At 41.3% G+C, this 22,762-nt stretch overlaps 1 protein-coding gene across 5 annotated transcripts in view; it reads right to left on the reverse strand.

Moving 5' to 3' along the window:
• Positions 1 to 22,762, reverse strand: part of shank3a (SH3 and multiple ankyrin repeat domains 3a) — a 453,580-nt gene that overhangs the window by 394,770 nt on the left and 36,048 nt on the right. For all 5 annotated transcript variants that reach the window (XR_013962530.1, XM_080737440.1, XM_080737438.1 and 2 more), the window contains exon 3: positions 1,435 to 1,567. The gene's annotated coding sequence lies outside the window, so the exon portion shown is untranslated. The remainder of the gene's footprint in view (positions 1 to 1,434; positions 1,568 to 22,762) is intronic.

Genomic DNA, 22,762 nt, shown 5'->3' on the forward strand with positions numbered 1-22,762 from the left:
TGCACACCAACGAGGATCCAACCCAGACTCCAGGGCGAAACGGTGCCTTCTTACGTTTTGGGGAAAAGCAAGAACGTTGTAGGGAGCAAAAACATTATCGCAGCTGAGAAGTTGAGAACTAAACTACACTCCATGATTAATTCTGTGACACATCACCGCCACAAATATCTCTATAGCCTGATCTAAAAGGAACTTTCGCATGCGGGAACTTCCGCATACTTCATCGCCCATTACTTGGAATCATGAACATTGAGGATTTCACTGTGAGACCTGCCACCTTGTTTTCTGCACAAACTTTACCAATGGACAGACAGCAATGTAATTCTCCATTGTGCACGGAATAAAGATTAAAATACTATATCACATTCTCTATACTCAGTAACATGTTGTCATGTTTACCAAATACGGTAGGGTTTTGTTGAAAGGAAAGATTAGAGCCAAATCAAGAAATCAGCCAATGATCGGGAAGTGTCAGGTAATGTCTTTATGCGCTGTGCTTTGTTCTGAGCCACATATGCACACATTCAGGCTGGGTTATTTGTCAAAATAAAACATTTAGAGTTATTATAAACACAGTTGAGTTGTCTTCTTTTATTTAGAGGGGAGCTTTGCCAGGTGAAATGTAAATGATCACATTAGCTTGAACAAAGGCACGCTCCAGGTGCTCTGGAGATGTGAAGTCTTTTCTGGCTGGGAGAGAAGGGGTGAGAGCGGTATAATGGTGCTTTATTTCATATTTGGAAAATGTTTCAGACGGAGAACATTTGTCTTGAATATTTAGGAAAAGTCATGGAAGAGGACATTTCTGAGAGCTTCATGAGCAAAGATAATCCACATCCAGAATGACCGCTTAGACAACTGCGTGCACAATCCGTGCACATCGATGTAAGCGTATGGAATGATCTCCATATGCACACTCCATGTCAACTTTTTTCTGAATGAAATTACCATGGACAGAGGCTAAGCTAGCGCTTCTGTCTATAGTTTATGTGGATGGAAAAATGTCTATCCTGCCCCGGAAGTGATCAAAAGCACTTCCGGTTTAAGCGCAGACAGAATGATCCTTTTGAATAAGCCGAAGAAGAGACGGAGAAGAGGTAACGATCATTTTTTCCCCCCGATCATTATCATTTGTTTTGTTTTTAATGACCTACTAAAGAAGTACGGTTGAGTCCGGTTGAAATAGATTTCGGCTGAGAAAGAGTTAAGGCAAAGCATAATAATAGTCAACATTTATAATATGTTCAATAAAATGCAACTCTTTCCACTATGTTCCTGCAATGGTGCATTTCTATAGCATCGTTATCCGAAGTGCTTTTACAATGTGCAATTGATGTTGCCTTGATGTCCAGCACCTGACCTTAATACAGGCATTAGATGTGCACACAATCCTTTCTGTGAATAAAGAATAAAGACATGTTGTCCTTGGCTTACCTGTTGAGAGCAGACATAAATAAGGCTGTAGTCCTTCCCGCAGCTGGCCCGGGCTTGAATACGACCAGAGGCTCCTCGCTGAATGTCATCTCCCCTCTCTCTTGCACCTTTGCCGTCTCTCTGTTCACTGTCTCTATGCAAATAAAGCAGAAATGCCAAAAAATAAAATAAGATGCAGTTATAAAACATGGTTTGAATTGTCGTTATTAGCCTGTCCAATCAGAAAGCAGTCCAATCACAACTTGCATTTCCGTCAGAATATAATAGGGGATTCTAGCACTTTATAACCTTAAAGGGATATTCCACTTTCAAAAAACCTTTTTGTCATTGTATGGTCTAATCAGGCTTGTATGAACACCCTGAACAGTTTTTAATTTTCTTCATTCAGTTTTTAGATATTTGATGTTAATGTTATCAGGCTCTCTAGGCCCAGGGCCTCTCCCCACACACACCCATTGTAACTTCAAACTCCATTTTAACCATGATAGATTCATCAAAAACACCCATTATTTTTTCTGATGACTCAAACTACCCTCCTAATACGTGAGCAGGCCGTGTTTTTTCGATAACTTCTTTCATTTATTTTTAATAATTCTTTGGGAAAATGGAAACAATTAAATACAATAAAAGAATATAAAAAATAAATGAAAAACATTATCGAAAAAACACGGCCTGCTCACGTATTAGGAGGGTAGTATGAGTCACTAGAAAAAATAATGGGTGTTTTTAATGAATCTATCATGGTTAAAATGGAGTTTGTAGTTACAATGGGTGTGTGTGGTCCTGATAACATTCATAACAATCTAAAAACTGAATTAAAACTGTTCAGGGTGTTCATACAAGCCTGATTAGACCATACAATGACAAAATGTTTTTTGAAAGTGGAATATCCCTTTAAGGCTGCAGTGTACTCCAACCAAACAAGAACTTTGATATGCTGAGAAGATCAGGTAAGTGCAAAAGAATAGGTGTGCCATTCTGTACAGAAAAGACGGATCCAGAGAGTAGCCTTTGACATTTCCCTATAACTTCTGTTTTATTTATTGCCAAAACCAACTTCAGTCGATATGGTATTTGTTTCTGTATGCTCAGACTCAGAGATAAGAAGAACTAGAAGAATGCATAAGTAACGTCGCATAACGGCTAGATCAAAAACGTGTAACTTTTACAGTGTGACTGGATGGAGCCATCACCTCTCATCTCATCTCCTATCCGCTCTGTTTGTCTGTATAACTGGAAAGCTAAATAATAAACCATTAGTTTATAAAGACTTCCGTCGTTAAAAAATAAATCATTAAAAATGTACAGCGGTGGTGTGCCACTGCTGAATGCATATAGGGGAAACACTGGTAGTGAACACTTTATATTTCCATACAGTATATTAATAAACACTGGCTGCATGGATTGTGAAACACAATAGTGCTATTTCAGCTGGTAATAGAGCTTGAACTGGGTTTAGTTCGACTAAGGTTAGGGTTAGGGTTAGGTTTTAGGGTTGGGCATAGTTTTACTGAGGTTAGGGTTACGGTTTGGGTTAGGTTTAGGCATAGTGGTTTACATTCACCCAGTTAGCATTCACCAGCGTTGGTAGGTTAGCATTTCACCAGGTTAGCATTTACCAGCTCTCTCTTTTTTTTTTACGGTATATCTACTGCATAGTACTGTGTTCTATCAGTCTGTCATTCAATGTTACTAGCCCTTACCCGTTCAAAGATATGAGCTCTGAAATGATGTGCAGTGTGTGGGTTATGGGGTGTGCACTCGTGCACACAGTATATGAGGGATGGAAAGTAACTTTAACTGGTGCTTACATGATAATATGTAGGAGCATCAATGTAAGAAATACCCGTTTCGTTTAATGGCTACAGAGATACTGTGTACCGATCTGCATGATTTTTGGACAACATCTGTAACAGGGCCAGACAACCCCCCCCCCCCCCCCACCACCCTACCCCACCCCCCCGCGCGACACACACACACACACACACACACACACACACACACACACACACACACACACACAGCTGGTTAAACATGTTGCCTCATGCTAGATGCAGAATAGATATGCCTCATGCTAGATGCAGAATAGATAGTAGATACACCAGAAAAAATGCTAATATACAGCATACGATTTGTGAAAGTGACAAACAGGCTTCACAGTTATGTCAGGTGTGTTCATATGCTAATGGTGATGCGATTTCAGATCAATTGCTCCAGCCACTGAGGAGAAACACTGTTACAGACGGACACTCAGACAGACGGACGGACAGACATTCGGAAAATTATATGTTTGATATGAGACACTTCAATGGTTTCCTGTGTAAATAAGCCAAGTGCTTTTCTAGGATCTCCTTTTAGTTGACCTTGTACCAGTGAACTGTACCGTCATTAAACTGTACTTTTTCCTATGCAAACTTCTAATAAAGTATTCAATCAATCAGCATCGAACTAATGGGACGTTGAGCAAATGCTACGTCGCAATATTGACACGCTCCCGCTTGAACTACTGGATGTTGAAACACGGTCCCTAAGCTCTCTCGTTCTCTCTCGCTCTCTCTCTCTCTCTCTCTCTCTCTCTCTCTCTCACACACACACACACACAGAGTTGAGGCACTTTGTTAATCTTGTAAACATCCTCATTAATACAACCCAGAGGACGACAGAGACCATGACACAAAGATGGGGGAGGTTGAAAGAGAGGAAAGAAATGGGGGTATGGAGAGACTGAGAGCAAATGACAAAGATGGAGTGTAAGTGGGAGAAAGAGAAAGAGAGGGATAGAGCGAGGGAGAAAGAAAGTGGGAGGAGAGGATGCAGATGAAAGTGAGTCAATTAGTGCCCAGTATAATGCAGCTATCTTTCCCACTATGCTAATGCAGAGCAAGCTAATCCCTTCTCTCAGAGGCAGATGCTGGAACAATTAGCAAGGCAACAAGAACCCTGTATCTGTTTCTGGTATTGGGATTTGAAGTTGTGCCAGTATGTGTGTCCTCTCTCTGTGTGAACAACGTATGGATGTGTAGACCTATATGTAGAGTAGACTATAAGCCAGGCTTTGATACTGTATGTATGTCACATAGAGGAAGATTAGAACAATCTCTAAACCATTAGTAAATTACTTCCCTCCTCTATTCTGTGTAATCAGTGAGTCGTGTAGTTCATTACTGCAATGTCCAATTATGCTGGCTTTTGGTTTGTTTTAATTACAAAGTAATCTGTAAACTAGAAAGGTGCGCTCAGTAGAGCACAAATCTCTGCCAGGAGGCATGCCCTACTACCGCTATCTTTCTGTAAGTCTGGAGAATGTGTGACACGGTGCACCACCCTAAAACATCCGCACAATGTGTATGAAAAGGCCCATGGCAATAGGAGGAAGCTATATAATAAAGGACTGTCATCATATCATTACAGGCTGCGGGACAAATCTTTGGACAGTGAAAACCGAAAAGTGGTGTGGCATGCCGTCATCATTAGGATAAACTACAGGACATTATAATGTTGCAAATTCATAGTCCAGAGCAGATTAGAGATGGGGATCTGATGTTATTGAAAACCAAATATCAACATGGTAAAAATGTTTATAAAGGCAGTAAAAGGGTAGACGCTGGAACTGTTTTAATGTGTCTGTCGGCCCCTTTGAGGGCAGGCTTGGATAAGAGTCAGACACCATTCTAATCAGAGCAGACATTGAAGCAGATGGTGGTTTTTCAAAGGCCCCAGTGAAGAGATGACTCCCACACATCAAACCTGGACACATGACTTCTGAAGGACGTGGGGGAACAGAGGAGGGGAGTCCCTTAAAGGACAACTTTGTTTTATTACATCAAGGTTTCATATTTTAGATTGCAATTAGAGAAAATAAAAGATAAGCGTTAAAATGTTTTCATTTACTTCTTTCTATGGTTTTAGTGATTTAAACCATTTTGATTTGCATGCATGCCCCCAGGTTGGGGGCATGCATGCAAGTGGCTAAATATGTCTTTTTAGACACAATAAGCCCACTCCCAAGATGCACCACAATCTTTCATGGGCATGTGTGACTTATGGGGGCTGGTGTATTTAGTAACAAAGAAATTGCCAGCTTATTGTGTCTAAAAAGACCAGCCACTTGTACGCATGCCCCCACCCACTGAAATCAAAATACTAAAATCGCTAAAACAATAGAAAGCAGTAAATGAAAATGTACTAACACTCATCTTTTCTTTTCTCTAATTACAATCTGAAATTTGAACCCTTGTTGAAACAAAGATGTCCTTTAAGGAGAGGTTCTGAGGAGAGGCAGCAATGCAAGCAATATGGATGGTACCTTTCTTTACAATGTGCTTCTTTTTTACGTGTCTGCATTGGAGATGTGTTTTGTGTCTCTGGAGGTGAGACCTATATGATCAGTTCTTTTGCACCGTCAGTATTTATAGCCTATTCATTCACTCTTGATGTGGTCAAAACAAAGAAAATAAATCCAGTGTACACACACATATGCATCCCTAGCCTAAAGATAGTACAAACACACCTACTCAGAGACCTGTTAATTCCTCATGAGCTGAACTTTGGAGAATTCAGCCAATCAACCTATCTGTTTAATTTATGACATGGAATTACAAGCTGTAAAAGCAACAAAGACAATAACGGATCATTGTTTGATAGTCTACTAAATCACTCAGCAATTAAATATTCTCTCTCTCTCTGCTACCTTGCTATCCTCTCATCTCCTTTGCTATTCAGGCCCACCCCCAAACCCCTACCCTCTTCTCTCCAACATGCAAGGGAAGTGACTTTGCATAATTATTGAATGTTAAATGTCATCCAAAAGTTGAGAACCAAGTTTCTGTAATGATATTGATAATGAGCTTGATAAAGACACACACAGGCTCTTAATCAGGGACCATAGGCAATGCATTGGATGGCCATCACATTAGACGCATGCCTGCACTGACGGACGCGCGCAGGCATGCACGCTCACTCTCGCGCACGCACGCGCGCACGCACGCACACTTTTCAACATCCTTATTATCTCATCAAGTGGATTTTAATCCTCCATGACTGGGCTGATTAGCATGCTCTTAAGTGTGCCTGGTGTGAGCAGAATGCTTCTCCCTTCCACAGCCTGGCTGATATTCAAGTGTGTTAATGACCCAGTACATCGTTGCATTTGATACCTCTAATAAATGTTACATTTTTCTCAAATTCCGTTTAATTTCTCCCATTTTATAGTGGGTGCAGATATTTGCAGATTTCCCCCCCAAAGTGCATTCAGCCTAGATGTAGGACATTGGCCGGTGCGTGTTCATCAGCAGTCATGCACTCTTGACAACTTGTGTTCCTTCAGCAAGACACAGTCAAAAATCACACTCAGTGTGAAGTGAGCGGTGCTATTAATTCTCTTTCCGCCGAACGAACGCTCTTTCTTTTATCTGTGGTGCCATAAAGAGCGTTCGTTCTTTTACCTGTCTGAGCACTGTAAGCAGACGTAAAGTTAGTCTCAAATCTGGAGCGCACAGAAAAAACAATGGAAGCGATATCACTTTTCTCCTCCATTTCTATGCCTGGATCTAGTTTCTCCATTTCTATGTCTACTGGTGCAACCGAGGGACAAACTTCAGCCACGTTCATTGGAACAAACGCGCCCGTTCGACTTGTTTTTTTTTGTTTGTTTTTTCACAACACGATGAGGGATACGCTGGTCTTTTACAAAAAAATTACGGTTGGAAATAATGGATGGATATTTTTTTTATAAAATCGCAAAGGTAAGCTACTTTCATGGCATTAAAAGACATCCTTAGATCCTTATAGCATCATATAAATGGCGGTAAAAGAGTTAATGAGTTAATTTCATTAAGCTTCCCGCAAAGCCCTGGGTGTACAAAGAGACGTGGGTCTGTTAGCTCCTTTAGGAGCACTGTTCAAAAATAGCAAGCAATAATATACTTCATTTTGATATCCGTTAGCTGAATGTGAACGACATTCTGGACTGGCTTGATGCGTGATTGTGTACCCAGTGGGCACACAATGTGCCTGAAGCTATTTCTAACAGAATGACAAATTGCTGCTTAGTTTCATCACCAAACTCCTATTGTATCTTGATGTGGGATAATGTACCTACTATAGGAATCAAAGACTGAATCACTTGTGGGGTAGGTGCCTTTTGAAGATGTAAACTGCTCAGACATAACAGATGTGCTCTGACAAGACTAACAGTTTGATCATCCTTAAAGGGATATTGTCACTTTGAAAATAACTTTTGGTCATGTTATCGTCTAATCAGGCTTTTATGAACACCCTGGACAGTTTTTAATTTGCTTCATTCAGTATTTAGATATTTGATGTAAATGTTATCAGGCCCTCCTCCTCCTGGACCTCTTCCCATACACACCCATGCATTGTAACTTCAAAATCCATTTTAACCATGACAGATTTATTAAAAACTCACGTTTTTTTTTCCCTGGTGATGCATAATACCCTCCTAATACGTGAGCAGGCCGTGTTTTTTCAATAACTTTTTTCATTTATTTCTAATAACTATTTTTTGTATTACATTTTTTTCCATTTTCTCAAAGAATTATTAAAAATAAATGAAAAAATCGAACCTCTGTTCGAAGTGGAGCTGTGTGTGTGTGTGTGTGTGTGTGTGTGTGTGTGTGTGTGTGTGTGTGTGTGTGTGTGTGTGTATTGCAGTTGATGCTCAGGGCAGGCTAGACTCAACAGCACCTCTCTGGTCACCCAGGATCATGTGTACCGATTTTTGTGACATTTGAAGAAAATATGTAGGAAAAGGTGCAAAAAGTGTGTTTTGGAGAAAATTCAAGATGGCGGAAAATCTATCCTGGCGCAAATGGGCGTGGCCTATATGGGGAGATGCGTCTTGACCCAAGGAATCCAGGGAAAAAAGAATTTTAATTTTACGATCTACGGTTCAAGAGTTACGGGGCAAAACGTAAAGTGGGCCGTTATAGCGCCACCATGAGGCCGAGTGATGTAATTATTTTTCGATTCATTCTTAAAATCATTATGAATCTCCTCTCCGAGGTTTGAAACTGTAGCTCCTATGGTTTACGAGAGAAAAATACTTGAAAGTGATTTCTTGCATTGTCCCATTATAAGTCAATGGGGACAATTAAGCGTCGTTTTTTGCCGATTACGTCGGCATGGTAAGGCGGATCGGAACGAAAGGTAATAGAACACCATTCCCGGCCGAGCCGCACATTTTGATGTATATATTGCGCAAGTGGCGTAAATGGTGCGGCACTAGTTACGCGCCGAAGTTTAGGCTACACGGACGGACGGACGGAGACAGACAGACAGACCCACACACACGGCCACGTATAGGGAGCTTGTGTTCCACACAGCTCCAAAAACGTATCGAAAAACACAGCCAGCTCACGTGTTAGGAGGGTATTATGAGTCACCAGAAAAATAATGGGTGTTTTTAATGAATCTATCATGGTTAAAATGGAGTGTGTATGAGGAGCGGCCCTGGAGGAGGAGGGCCTAGTAACATGTACATCAAATATCTAAATATTGAATCAAGCAACGTAAAAACTGTTCTGGGTGTTCATAAAACCCTGATTAGACGATAAAATTACCAAACGTTTTTTTGAAAGTGAAGTATCCCTTTAAATAGTCTCTCTATGGGCCTGGGCCACAGGGTAGTGGTCCAGGCACCTACTGTAGGCTGGTAATCCAGCCCTTGCAGCGTCACAGGTTCGAGTCCCGATCCAGACGACCTTTGCTGCGTGTCAACCCCCCATCTCTCTCCCAGTTTCCTGTCAGCCTACTGTACACCTATCAATAAAGGCAGAAAAAGCCCCCCAAAAATATCTTTAATAGTCTCTCTACCACACACACACACACACACACACACACACACACACACACACACACACACACACACACACACACACACACACACACACACACACACACACACACACACACACACACACACACACACACACACACACACACACACACACACTTCATTGCGTAGACAGTTTAGGCATTTAGCAGACGCTTTTAATCCAAAGCGACTTACAATAAGCAGATAAAACATCACTATAATAAACAAGATAATGTGTCAGTACATCAACAGCAATATACTGTATAGACAGACTACAGAGGATGAATGCAAGTTGTTAACAAGACCAAACACTTTATAAAGATCTACCATACCATACAGTGTTGAGAGCTCATCTCTCCTCTCCTCATAAGCTAGGAACTCCTGTAAGAATTAATGAGGAAAGCCTATGCACTGTCTGCCATGTGTAAATAGGATCTCTGTGCTCATGTACCGATGCATGCTGTAATACAGGTAATAGGATCATTGCAGTTCATCTGGCCTAGACCCAACACACACCACATGCTATAAATAACACCTTAAGCTAACAATATTTATATACTTATTCCAGCAATGGCTAATGCTTCAGTGACAGCAGGTCAATGTTCTCAACTCTTGCTGGTGAGAGAAAACCATGTTTGCCTCAGAGCTTCTCAACCGATATGGGAATCCTGGAAATGATCCAGATAACAATATTTAACCACATGAACCCCAGTGTCCCTATTCTGGGCAAATATTCAGCGAAAGAAATTGGCGAATTTGGACCAATATCAAATAACTTGAGGCTGAAAGAAATTGACAGCTGACCCCACAGCCCACACCACTCACTCCAGTCCGTCCTTCCATCACAAGTATGTATTTGCTGTGAGAGAGGGTGAGAGGTGGAGAACGAGGAGTGGAAAAAAGAATAGGTGTGAGAAGACAGCTGATGCGCAATGTTGTCAAATGTCTTTGGTGTCTGCATGTCAAACGCCTATATACTCTGTAGGAATGCGATAAGGAGGGTGCGCATAGAAGGAATACCAAATGAGATATCAAGCATGGAAGAGAGCTCAGAAAAACAGAGGGCACAGCACTGACCCATTTAAATAGAGATAGATGTAGAGAGAATGTTCGGGTTGTACTAAGTGACTTGACTTCCTCTTGAATTCTCTTTACCCCTTTGAGGGGCATAAGGGCTGATGCATGCTCCACTTTTAGAGACAAATTTATTTCGGTTTGGCTCAGGGAGTCACAAAATCTCGGCAAAACCGAACAGCCGAATTAATGACGGTCTCGTCTGCTCGCTGTTGGTCTGTAGCAACAGTAACCAGTAAGACTCCCTAATCAGGAGAAAAGCGAAGGTCCCATACACAAACTTTAGAGGGCAACGGTAGCAAATCAGGAGGGAATATGGGAAATGGGACAGATCCATGCGTGATTTTAGGGCAAAATCTGTAGGAGCAGTGTCCAAAAATGTGTTTAGCAAGAATCGGCCTCATGGTGGCACTAGAAGAGGGCCATGTGAGAAATGAGGGGGAGGTTGAGGTTTGTGTGACGTGTGACTGACATACTGACAGACAGACAGACAGACAGACAGACTGACTGACAGCCGGTGGAGGTTTCGATAGTAACTGCGCAACTAGCTATGGCCTCTGCAGCCTGGACAACATTTTGGTTACAAGTACCTCTGCCTCTTGTACAATATCAGCTGCTACCGCTTCAGCATCCCTGGCTGCCTCAGTTGCACAAAATATATTTTGTGCATGTTTTTGCTCAATTGGTCTCAATATAATGATAATTACAACTACTTTGGGCCTCCAAATATAAAAAGCTTCAAAAGTATATTTTGAAATAATTATTCACATATAATTATGAAATATCACAAATGTATACTTTTTGTGTAGTATTTCAAAAGTATTTTTCTTTTCCTTATGGGAACACAGTGGGCCTTTCAGAATCAACCTGTGACCATCTGCACCAGCCATTGATCGATCCACAGCCATCGTTACAATACTAAAGTATTATAAAGGGAGCTTTAGGTTTCTATTAGGTTTCTATTACAGCTTTGTGAAAACACAATACACATGGTCTTCACCTCAGGCAGTGCAATAAAATCCTGTCACCTTCTGTTCATCTCCTCATCTGTCCACGTATTCTCTTAAGAATGACGTAAATGTTGTAATGAACAAAACAAACCTAATTTATAGTTTGTCATACGACAGTATCGAGTGAACAATAATTTTGGCAGATGACACCATCGTATTGAGCATGAGACAATTTACAATTTAATCCAGAACGACTTAAAATAAGCAAGGTAATAAATATACATTAATACATCAACATCAATACATCAAATGCATAGAAATAGTAGTCTATTATATCTAAATATAGGTAGACCAAACACCTATTCAGTAGAAACTTTATAAACTAAAAACATAAAAAATGCTATCTAAATTACGTGTATGTATGGTCAGTGAGGGTAGGCAAGTGCTACAGAAAGTGCTATGGGCTAAGGTGGAGTCTGAAGAGGTTTGTCTTCAGACCACGGCGGAAGCTAGGGAGTGCGGTTTGCAGTTCTACTGTAAGAGCAACTGGGAGTTTATTCCACAGTTTGGGGGCCAGGGGGGCGAAGAGTCAAGGATGAGTGGATCATTGTCCTGGGGTTTTTAGCAAGGTCTCTGTTAGCTTTCCTGTGTTAGCTGTTCTGAGTGAATGGGTGGGTTTGTAGGGATCGATCAGGCTTTGAAGGTATGAAGGTATCATACCTTTGGCTGCTTTGAAAGCCAGCGCATCAGTGTTTTGTGCGGGCACCAACCGGGAGCCAGTGGAGGGAGCAGAGAAGGGGGAAGACGTGAACATTTAGGCTGGTTGAAGACCAATTGTGCTGTGGCATTTTGGATCAATTGGAGAAGCTTAAGTGCACATGCCGGAAGGCCAGTGAGGACGCAACACATACTGTAGTGCCCAGTGCAACAGGTATTTGTGCGTCCTTTAAATAGTAACATAGTGCTAGGTACTGTACTGTACACCCCCACAGTGCACATTAAAACTATGCGCCATTCTGCCATCAAAACTCAACTCAGGATTTGCTGCATACTATCTGACAAGAAGACTTCAAAAGTACCTTATCAAGCAATATGCTAGAGGAGAAAGAATGATTTAATCCGACTAGAGATATAACTAGGATTATAAGGGATTATGGCACAGAAGTTGCTCAGTTCTATTTTCCAAGCATTTTCAATGTGTCTTTATCACACATTTTCATATTCATCACAAATTATGATCATTAAGAGAAAGGCAACTGTATGATAGTGAGTGAGTGAGTGAGTGAGTGAGTGAGTGGGTGAGTGGGTGAGTGAGTGAGTGCGAGCAAGAGTGTGTGTGGTTTGTCTGTAGTGTGTCCGTCTATGGTGTGTCTCTACTAGGCAGTGGGCACGTACTGTACACGCTTGCGGGGTAGATTGTCTTGTTTGGAATAGCAAGCAAGGGAACACATGCTGAGATGAGGTCGTGTTTGCATTTTAAGTAGACACACAAAGTCAGTGAGTGACCTGGACAAGTCACTGTATATCGGCTGTAAAGTTTGCTGGCGTCAAGGAGTTTTTAAAGACATTAAACAAGGAAGAGGACACTGCAGAGCAGATAACACATATCTGGCATCGTGCACTAGATTTCAGCTTACAGTACAGTACAGTACAACACAGTGAAAGCTTTCTTCTGAACTGTACCCACTCTGTAATACACTTCAAAATATTGACATCTGGCAAGGCCATGCATATGGTACCATTCATTGTGTGTCAGTGACATCGGGGTATTCCGTTCATACATGAGCTCAAACAGTGAGCCTGAAAGCTAGTTGCTAGTTGCTGAAAGCTAATGTTGGTGGTAATGGTTGTGGTGATGTGGATATTGCTAAGTGAATATCATATTAATTACAATGATAGTGGTATTATAACAGTAATAATACAATTGAAATGCTTTATTATATATGCATTGTATGTAACAGCTCTAGGGATTTAGGCAGATCCCTATAATGACACACTTAGTTTTTGTTATTGTTGCTGTTTCTTTGATTACTTGATTACTTTTCAAACATATTAATGTATCTAAAACTAAGGATACGTATGTAGGATAGGCAGATATCTTCAGCCTATTCCTTTTGATCACTAACAGTGCTACTGTTTTTTTTTTGTGTGTGCTTTTGTTGATGTATGATTTGGAAAATGTATGATTGATACTGTGAGAAGATGATCAAATAAACTAAACTAAACTAAAACAAACTAGTCATGTGTAGGTCATAAATACAGTACTATCAACTGCACCACCCTGTAATATTGCAGGGGTTCCCAAACTTTTTTGTCTCAGGGTACCCCATAAATATTTTTTTTTTAATCCAAGGCACCCCTGGGACCTACATTATAATTTTCACTCCCAGCACCATATATTTATAGCATATCGTCGTTGTCAGGTGGACACTTTGTATGTCCAAAACCGTTCGTTTTGTATTTATCATCTATAAAATGTACTAAACTAGTGAAAACAGCAGATCTACTGTACAAGCAATGATGAGTGCTTGTAGATCGGCTGTTTTCACTAGTTTTGTGCGACGGTCTTGTATGAAGCAGGGCAAAAGACATGAGGAGATATGAGGTTTCTGCCTGACAGGGATGATATTTTAGTGATTATGTTATGAGGAAAACGTTGAGATAATAGGTTAGAACTGACTGAAAATAACTTTGTACTTCAAGTTTAAAATGATACTAAATATTTTGACTGCCGTCACGGCACCCCAGGGTGCCCCGTCACCCACTTTAAAAACCCCTGCTGTATTGTACATCCAGAAGGGAGGTTAATGTAATTTCCTTTACAACCTGCCTGCCAGAGCACAACAATGTGTACATGACCTTGAGGAAGACAATGTCACTGTATCCAATAGAATCAGAGTTGAGGGAGGGTCACCTACTGTACCAAAGATGTGTTCACTCTTGATTCTCCTGTTGATTATAATTATCATTCGTTTCACTGGTAGATTGCAAAGCCTTACTGTAGCTGAATATTACATAATTTAAATGTACTAGAAGCTTCGGGCGGCCCAGCGTCTAGTCGGCGACCTGGCCAACTCGGAACAATGTAAATAGGGAATGAATGCCCCGCCCTTTAATGCAAACCCCATTATACCTGTTTTCATAGGACCCGTTTTGACCATCTGTCTGCCTGTGTCCATTTATGCCCATATATGGAGATATCTGTATCTGTCTGTCTGTCTGTCGGCGTCCATTTTATGTCCATATATGGAGATCACTGCAGTTATAGTTCTGGGTCCATTTTATGCCCATATATGGAGATATCTGTCTATCTGCGTCCATTTTATGCCCATATATGGAGTATCTGTCTGTGCCTCCAACTGTGTTGCAGACACAGTGCCGGTTCCCCCTTTAATGCAAACCTCATTATACCTGTTGTCATAGGACCCGTTTTGAACATCTGTTTGCCTGTGTCCATTTATGCCCATATATGGAGATATCTGTATCTGTCTGTCTGCGTCCATTTTATGCCCATATATGGAGATCTTTGACCATCTGTTTGCCTCTGTCCATTTATGTCCATATATGGAGATATCTGTATCTGTCTGTCTGCAATCCATTTTATGCCCATATATGGGGGCATTCATTTTATGCCCATATATGGAGAACGCGCGTGCCCGTGGGACGAACGGTTCTCGAGATACGCGGATTACATACATACATACATACTCACAGAGATTTTTTGTTGACTCATGTGGCGTACGTGATGTTAGAGCCTTTTATGAAGTGATGTCACAATGAGTCAGAGCTCCTCCGGAACAGCCTGATGTCAACAATCAACCCGCATAAGGAGATTCCGAACGTTCAGTGATTGTATTTCATTCAAATAAAAATATAATTGGTACATTTTCCATTCATTCTCCTCACTAGAATGTGTGCTGACCATATAAGGACTTCGACCATGGCCCGTGTTACGAGCATAGCTAGATTTGGTTTTCAGAGGTGGCCAGCCAGTCCTCGACCAATCAGGGTAGAGTATGGCCGTAGTTATGTTATGATGTTTAGTTATGATGGTCAAAATACAATTTTTGAGAACCACAGTCGCTCTGAATTAAGAACGTCTGCTAAATGCCTAGATTGTAAACTACTGAACTCATAAAATGCCACAGTCTCGTAGTAAATCAGTATCATACATATCCTGAAGCTGGAGACGTAGGCCTACCAATATTCAGTGATTGGGTCTAATGATCAAAACGAGAACATTATAATGGTGTAAAAAATATATTAAAAAAAACTAAACATTTCCACGCTGTAAGGCCAGTAAGGGACAAATGATCGACCCCCGGCCACTTTCATTATCACTGAATACACCTTTAAATGCCAGGATGCTTAGTTGAATGAACATGCGCCACATTGTTGTGAGCCATTTTTCTTTCAGATTATTTTATTCTATGTCTGGGAATTTGCATGTGAACATGTCTTTCAGACCAGATATACAAAGATTTTTTTGATATGGATCACAATCATTGTGAACTTTCTCCATACGGTTCTTTATTGCTATGCCTTTCCAGTAGAAAGCATAGTCTATAATACCAGAGCCATCATTTCCTTTCCATGCAAAGGAGCTTTATTTGATTCAAAAGAGGAGACACCTACTAACTAAATCCTAATCCTAATCCTGATTTACTGTAAACCGACTAAATTCTTTCTCTGACCAAACAAGGAAATACTTTATTTCAGCAACTTTTTCACTTTAGTTGGACGATGATCAGTGCCAAAAGAAGTTTATCGCTGTACCACTGTGCTCAATGATTAATACACCATGCAATGCTACTGTGAGGGATTTACTCATACAAATCACTCCTGGGGCTGACTCATCCTTATCAACTACATAAATGATGTGTAGAAACCATAAACCAGTATAGACTGCCAACAATACATTACCGATCCCAAGAATTAGAATGGCATTAGGTGAAATGCTTTTATATTATGAAATATTCTGTCCCTTCATCCTGGAATGATAGTTGCACTTGGTGGTTTATACTGTATATTTCAATTATTAGTTCTGGACCTAGTTTAGTATTTTGTCTGGATATTGTGTTAACTTGGTTATTATGTGGTTATTATGTGTGTGTGTGTGTGTGTGTGTGTGTGTGTGTGTTTGTTTTATTGTTCATTCTGCTTACTTGGCCAGGCTTCTCTTGAAAAAAGATATTTAAATATCAATGATAATAAATTACCAGGTTAAAGAAAGGATATGATGATGAACAACTAAACTTTCTAGAATAGATTTGACATACCTGAACACACACCAGTGCATATCTCCTTGTATGGGCTGTTCTCTCCGTAAAGTCAGTTATCTCCAAACATGGAGTTCCGTGCTCATACGGACACTCATAAGGACACTCATAAGGACACTCATACAGTCACAGACAGAGAGACACTCATACGTACACACAAAGCCAGACGTAGGAGCGGTTAGGACAGCTCAAAAAAAGAAATCATGGTTAATAATCACACATCAGCACTATACCTGCAGCTTTCAGAGGCTCCTAGTACCAAAAGACAGATTGTGTGCGCAGTTAGCAGCATTTCTTTACAATTATGACTATAGAGGGTGTCTGGTGTCTTGCTGCTAAGACACAAGGGACCACTCTTACAAAGACAATCCTTTCTCTGTGCCTCCCTGGCAGAAGCAACATACTTGCCAAAGGCTTTCAGAATCTTCTATTAGTCTCTTGTCTCTGTCTTTATCAGCTCCACCTCTCTCACACAGCACACGCATGCACGCACACGCACACACCTTATCTTATCACCATCTTATAGCCTTAAAAAATAACAATCATGCAAAAAAGCAAGACACTACAGCAAGACACTAGTACTATAGCTACTCTCAATTAACTTTGAACATTAATGTTCATCATTGGTACATTATATATACACACTGCTGTACCTACAGTAGCTCTCGGTCATGGATAAGTGGATTTGTTTGACATTCTGTACATCTAAGGCAAGATTTACATAATTGCTGTAAGCTGTCTAGTGGAGACATGCCAACAAAGCAAGACCTATTGATTGTTGATACTGTACAGTAAGGGATGTTTAGTGACGTGTGTGATGCCTGGATCAATACAACCAGACACATGCAAATTAACCAGAACCAGCGACGGCTCCAGAGAACTGTGACGGGGGGGTATGGGTGGGCTGGCTTTTTTTTAGTGCAGGCGCTAATTAATTTTGGCAACAAACAATAATGAATAATACTAATACGACAAACGAGATTCTCTCGTTTAGGGTATCGATAACTGAACAGACCAGATCATTGGCAAATGCCAGCTGCAAATCTGTGGACTGTAGTGTAGGATCGGATAGGGTTTTTGTGAGGTTGAAGACACTTTCCAGCATAGTGACATGCAGAACAAACTGTCCGTATAGTAAGGTTTACATAGAAGTCAGTCAATTGTCTTTCACATATTTATATACAGTCATCATTGACGTCCAGTTGTGCAATAATATACCAGTAAGACGCCCTAAGGGGGCGCGTGCACATGGATCTGTGCACACATCCGCCTGGGTGACAGCAGACGGCTGGGCGAGCACTGGCGCTTTGGCATGAGATCAACTTTCCCTCTGCGTCCTAAAATAAATATTGGCCTTTGGCTACAGTGTGTGCGGCCGCTTCTTTGTCTTTTAACACAACTCGTGCCTCTTAATCTGAAGGTTGCTTGTTGCCTTGGCGCCGCGCCGTTTCCTCCGTCGGCCGCCGCTATTATTTTGAAGGGCTGGAAGGGGGTTGTTTTTGTTTTTTTGGATTATCACTTGACGGCAACGATTACGTCATCTAGTCACATGACAGTGTGAGCCGAGAAGAGAAAGATGGCTGCGCCCTGCCGTGTGTATTGTTTACATCAGATCTGGTGCAAAATGGCTCAAAATGGCTCTTTTGGATTAAATGAAGTCTCTTTATGGGCCTCTCCATTGACTTAACATGGAGGAGCTTCACTTCGCGTGCACGCCCAACGTGCGTTTTAAACAAATCGCGGACATTACCGATGCGGCCGCGACCGGAGGGACATTATGTAAGTATTAATACATTTACTGTAAATACAGTAAGATTGACGGTGAGCGCTGTCAACGGCGTCATGTAGTCACCGATTTGAATGACGGTGAGGATCGTCTACAGCAGCAGAACAGTTAAAGACTATTAGTGGGATCAACTTTGACCCTAAAAATGCACAGACCTGGTTGGTTGTTTAAGTTGGCCAAAATGTGGCCATATTTTCCTCGTCCGTCCGTCCGTCCGTCCGTCCGTCCGATCCCCATGGCATCAAACCCAGGCCCTAACTCGCCAAGGCCCTGCTTGGCCTTACTAATTAACAAACATACGTTTTATGCACATATATGGAGATCCCTGTCCCAATGTCATCAATATTAAGGACATATCTGGGAATGCCCATATTTGGTAATGCCCATATGGGCATGTTTTGACATAACATTGTTGACTATCATGCAGGGGTCTCCATATGGGTAACTGGTCCGATATACATCACTGGCCAGATGGTCAAGAATTGGCGCAACCTCGCCCTTTAGGGCATGGTCGCATGTCGCCCTAAGGCGTCTTAATAGTTTATTTATTCCATAAAGATTTTTCATCACAATTGGGTTTGTGGGGACTCTGGGGAGGGGTGGCTCATGGGAGGGCTAGCCCCCCTGTAGCCGTCCCTAACCAGAACTCTTGATGCCAACTATAACAGGGTAAAGCACAATATTTATATTCGACGGGGTTTGAAAAGAGAGGTCCGTAATGCAGATGTGAGAGGGACAGAATGTATGGAGGGAGAGAGAGAGAGAGAGAGAGAGAGAGAGAGAGAGAGAGAGAGAGAGAGAGAGAACTCTGGGAAGAGAGATTGATCACTCGTTTGTGGTGAGTGGGAAAGATAAGAGGAAAAGTGAATAAATAATGAAAAGGAGGCAAGGGATAGAAAAAGGAAGAAGATAAAGTACAGGCACACACTGTATTGTTGTAAGGTTTGATGAATATCACAGCAAATGCATTAGGTCAGGGGCATTAGCTTTAGTAAAGAAAAGAGATAGAGACAGGGGTGGGGATAGAGAGGAAGAAAGAGAACTGGAGGGTAAAGTTGGGGATGGTGTATATAAAGAAGTATAGGGACAGGGGAAAAGAAGTGTTTGGGAAACATAAGTCCTTGCTCCCACGACTACTCCTACTGACTTTAAACAAGAGAATTAAACAGAAATGCTTTCCTCTGTTAATCTGTCACCCATTCCCACATACCTACAGCCAGGATGGATTTTGTGTGGTGCAGTGGTGAATGAATAACATTAAGTGTGAAGGTCAAAAGTGGGCAAATCGCTCATTTACCACATTGTTTCTGACAGGATGTTGGCTGGGGTCAAGGATACCCTTGGGATTTTAGTGAATGTTTAATCAAGCATTTGTTTAGATGTTTGCCAACACATTTCTCTTTCAGTTTCACTGTAGGTTTTGTGCTGGATGGATAGCTGAATGAGTAATGAGCTCAGATTCTTGTTTGTGGAGCCCTCGTTCCAGACTGCGTGACAGCTACGACGCCTGATTGGCAGAAACAGCTGGTGGATTGAATAAATTGGACCACATATTGTTACATTGTGAGTGTGTGTTGGTATTTAGCTGTGTGTCATGCCGCATACCGTAGTGAGATAGATACTGGTATTTCCATGCGGCTCAGTGTGCACCCATGCAAAAACATGGAAGAAGAATTCAAATAGAAGGACAAACACAAACGACCGTTGCCACGAGCCGTGAACACCTGCTACCACAAATTTGACTGAGCTTCAGTCTAAAGGATTTACTATGGAAATAGCTGTGGCAGCCTGGGAATATGGTTCGTCATTAGTGAAGACCACCAGTTTCAGTGTTTGGTGGGTTTTGCAAATAGTGTACCACGCATTGACAAATGAACTGACAAATGAATGAGTTTTACTTAAAGTGGGCGTGTCACGGCCAAAACAGCTAAATAAGGCTATCAAATTAGCAATTTTCTTGATGATGTCAAGTACCCCCATGTTAAATTACCCAATCAAATTAATTTATTGTAGTTACTGTACTGAAAGTAGTACTTTCTGTACAGTAACTGCAATACATTAATTTGATTGGCTAATATGGGGGGAGGGGGCAGAGTTGAGCATGCATATCATTATCTTCTGAACTACCCCCAAGCTGTCTGTGCGAGGAGGAGAAATGTGAATTTCTAAACCGAAAAACTAAACTAGTAGTTCTAGATGTAAAAATGTTATAGAATCCGCTATAGAATCCATAATTTACCGCAAAAAAAGTACAAGTCTTCTACAAAAAAGGTGTCAGAGATTAGAACGAGGGTCTCCTCCTCCCCAGCACTGAGCTCTTTTAGTGGCCATCTCCTGCTGTGTCTTCCACTAGAACACCGGAGCACTCATGTCCGCGGCTCATACTTTTTTTAATGCTTCCCTTTTTTTCGAGTTTTCGAGTTTGTGTGTGTGTGTGTGTGTGTGTGTGTGTGTGTGTGTGTGTGTGTGTGTGTGTGTGTGTGTGTGTGTGTGCGCGCGCACGCACGCACGCACGCACACACACAAACTCGAAAACTCGAAAAAACTCGAAAATAGCCGTTGCTCAGCTGACATGTTAAGGTAATTAATTAGGATACTCACAAGTTATATTGTGGATACAGGCAGTGGATGATGTCCCAGCATCTGGTTTAATAGGACAGCCTTTTGGGAAAGTTGACATATTTGCTCCTCATAGATATATATTCCATTCAAGGTAACGTTTTAACGTGTCCAGCTGTCCACATGATTAACAATGTGTTTCATCTGGATGCGACAGACCAGTGTTGCAATGTTGTTGTTTTCATCTTAAAATTAGCGTGCATTGTTGTTAATTAGTGGTTGAACAACTAGCCAACTTTACTAACAAGTGCCCTCTCGTTTGAAAGGGTCTGTGACATATTCTAACTAATAATACAACTTGTTTTGACAGTCCATCCATTTATAGTACATACAACCAGCGCATCGTATTCCAAAGCCAAGCCGAACGACGCTGTGTGCGACAATTAACCATGCAGCAACAACAACTATCTTTTCCGGGCTTACCTTCACAATAAAGTGTCTAGTACGTTACCTCCCAATGCAGCTTATTTTACACAGGTTATTATTAACAGGAAATAGGCAGCACGGTAGCGCGATAGAGAAAGGGGGCCCTATTGCGAGAGGGGGGCTTCCGATGGACGGTCAGTCGCATTGACCGTCATTTGGACTGAGAATGACCGGTAGTCGGAGGCCCCCTGGCCGCCGGGGCCCTTTTCAATTGAAACGGATGAAACATAGTTAAGGCCTGTATCATAATGTTAAACTCTGTTGCGTGTCAGCAGTCTTTAAGAGCTGGAGGACAGACGATATTGAATCTAATGTCCTATTCCCTATAGCTTCCATTACAAATTACAATACATTGTCGACAGGAAAAAACTACACAGTATAATCCTTAGTGTTCATTTACAATAACTCTAATAGAGTGTACAAATGGAACAAATGTACACTCTTTTTTTAGGATTGTATTGTGCACAAGATCACCTGGCAAACATCCGCAGATTATTCAGTGAGTGAGGCACTATTGCTTCCTAACATTAACCTTGACATGACTGAAGACTGACAAACTACAGGTGTTAGAGGTGTGTAAATTCATGAATTGTGCAATGCAACGTGATTTGGCCAAGCACGATCCTGCATCGATGGAGCGATATGACATAATTGATTATAGACAACACTGTAGCTGATCAATTTTATTTTATTAATTTAAATTTACAGTAGTTTACAGTTTACAGTTTAGGCATTTAGCAGATGCTTTTAATCCAAAGCGACTTGAGCAAGATAATATGTCAGTATATCAACAACAATACAACAAATGTATAGGAATATCAATCTAGAAACAATAATAATAACATAGGTAGACCACGCACCTAATCTTCTAAAAACATCTAAAACCTAAAAAAAACAAATGCTATCTAGCTTCATGTGAGGTCATGGAGGGAAGGGGAGTGTTATAGTAGTGCTATGGGTTTAGGTGGAGTCTGAAGAGGTGAGTCTGTCAGGGAGAGTGATTATACATACATCACATCGGTTTCTAAATAAAATAAAAAGTTTGCCTTATTTATACCACCCACCGCATCACATTGTAAGCTTGTAGATCGCCTATTTGTGGCACTGGATCAGGGACGTGCTGGCCATTGGGAAAAGCGGGACAACTCCCCAACGGCCGGTTCATTCCCTGCCGGTCCAGGCCGGCCATTAGGAAAAAAAATTAAATAAAATCTCGGACTTCGTTCCATTTTGGGGGCTGGGCAGCCACAAAGTAAATCGTCACTGTCGGGCAGAAACCTTGTATCTTCAAGTTTCAAATGTATACATTTTTTCGCAAAGCAAAGCCCTGCTTCATCATACAAGGCCGTTGCACAAAAGT

This window comes from Nannobrachium achirus, assembly GCF_963921795.1.
Source record: "Nannobrachium achirus genome assembly, chromosome: 11".
NCBI classification, from domain to species: domain Eukaryota; kingdom Metazoa; phylum Chordata; class Actinopteri; order Myctophiformes; family Myctophidae; genus Nannobrachium; species Nannobrachium achirus.